General features: G+C 38.6%; 1 pseudogene; it reads right to left on the reverse strand.

Moving 5' to 3' along the window:
* Nucleotides 1-228: 228 nt before the first annotated feature.
* On the reverse strand, nucleotides 229-1,142 carry LOC124229411 (olfactory receptor 4C46-like; annotated as a pseudogene).
* Between the last annotated feature and the right edge of the window lie 802 nt (nucleotides 1,143-1,944).

Here is a 1,944-nt window from a genome sequence, read left to right on the forward strand (position 1 = left end):
CTAGTAAAGCTAAGCCCCAATATGGTAAATTTTTCCAAATGTGCAAAGAGTGGTTTTGGGTTAATTCTTCTCATTTTCTTGAACCCATTTCTGCTCCCCTCAATGCAGAATCTATGAGTCATAGCAGTTAATCTAGGTCTTTATTCCATAAGTATTCCTTGCTGAGGTCATCCAAAAAATCCATTTGACCCTTTCCTCGGTTGAATCAATCTTGGTCTCCAGGGACATTTATTTCTCACCTGGAATAGCTTTCTGACTACACAATTTCCTAATGGCATTTTTCATCTGGGCATTTCTCAAAGTGTAGATTAAGGGATTTAACATGGGAGTTATCATAGTATAGAATACAGCAATTGTTTTGTCAATCGATAAAGTAGCTGCAGATCTCATGTACACAAATATGCAGGGCATAAAGAATAAGATAACCACTGTGATGTGGGAGACACAGGTGGAGAGGGCTTTGCGCCTTGCCTCTAAGCTGTGAGTCCTTAGGGAATGCAGAATAACCACATAAGAGACCAACAAGAGGAGGAAGTTTAACATACAGATGAAACCACTGTTGGCTGAAACGAAGAGTCCTAGAGTGCAGGTATCAGAGCAGACAAGATTGAGCAAAGGATTCAGATCACACATAAAGTGATCTATGATGTTAGGGCTACAGAAGGCTAATTGGAAGATGAAGAGGATCTGTATGGTTGCATGAAGAAAGCCTCCCACCAGCAGGCCACACACCCTGCAGTTCATGATGGTTGTATAGTGCAAGGGCTTGCAGATGGCTACATAGCAGTCATAGGCCATCACTGTGAGAAGGATGATTTCAGCACCTCCAAAAAGATGTCTTCCGAATATTTGGGTCATACACTCATTGAACACAATGGTCTTCTTTTCACAGAGTGAATCTATGATCAGTTTGGGAGTACTGACAGAGGAATAGCAGGCATCAATAAAAGAAAGATACACCAGGAAAAAGTACATGGGGACCCCAATAATGGGCTGGCAGTGATGGTGACCACGATGAGCACATTTCCTACAATAGAAACTATGTAAATGACAAAAAACACAGTGGATATGATTTTCTGCATTTTTGGATCCTCTGTGAGACCCAGTAGAACAAACTCTGTCACATTGCTCATATTCTCCACGTGTTTCTTATGATGGTTAATTGCATTACCTGAAAAGAAAACAATTTTTATTAATGTAAACTTGAATTCATTAAACTTATCTATTCTAATAAATATTAAATGTGTGTGAATTCTATTGAGTTGTGAATTCTTATGAGATTTCTCTTGAGATAGAAAAAGAGGTTTCAAGTTCTTGTAGGTAACTCAAATTGCCTTCCTGATAAAGATCCTACTAAAAGTATAGACAGGAGAAACTATTGTAAACAAACAGATAGGAGACCATGTGTGTTCACTCAATCATCTGAGATGACTGAGAGCCTGATGTGAAGTAGTAGATCACAGACAGATTGGCAACTAAGCAAGAAAAGGGAGGTACAACATGGATGTAAATGATGCAAATGCAAAGCTAATGGATTTTCCCTTTATTCTTAGGAAATGAAGAACCATGGAAGGCGATTGAGAATGTGAGTGGAATGATGGAGAGGAATTTGAGCAAGGGGGAACCATTTATATTGCCCTAGTAAAGATCATTGTGGTCTTGGATAAAGTGGGCTGAGGTTCAGTAGGGGATGGAAGCCTGAGACAGGAATTCCAGTTTGGACATTATATATAATAAGTGACATAAGGACTAACAGGGCATTGGTGAAGGGAGTGTGAAGAAAGTATCCAAGAGGTACCATAAAAGAATTCATTTGCTTGTTGTCTAAATGCAACAACCATATAATAGGTAATAATACATACTTTTTAATGATTGATGGCTATATGTATGGCATAGAAGCAAGTGCATTGTACATATGATCTCATTTATTACTGATAAATGAGA

Source organism: Equus quagga, chromosome 17, assembly GCF_021613505.1.
Source record: "Equus quagga isolate Etosha38 chromosome 17, UCLA_HA_Equagga_1.0, whole genome shotgun sequence".
NCBI classification, from domain to species: Eukaryota; Metazoa; Chordata; class Mammalia; order Perissodactyla; family Equidae; genus Equus; species Equus quagga.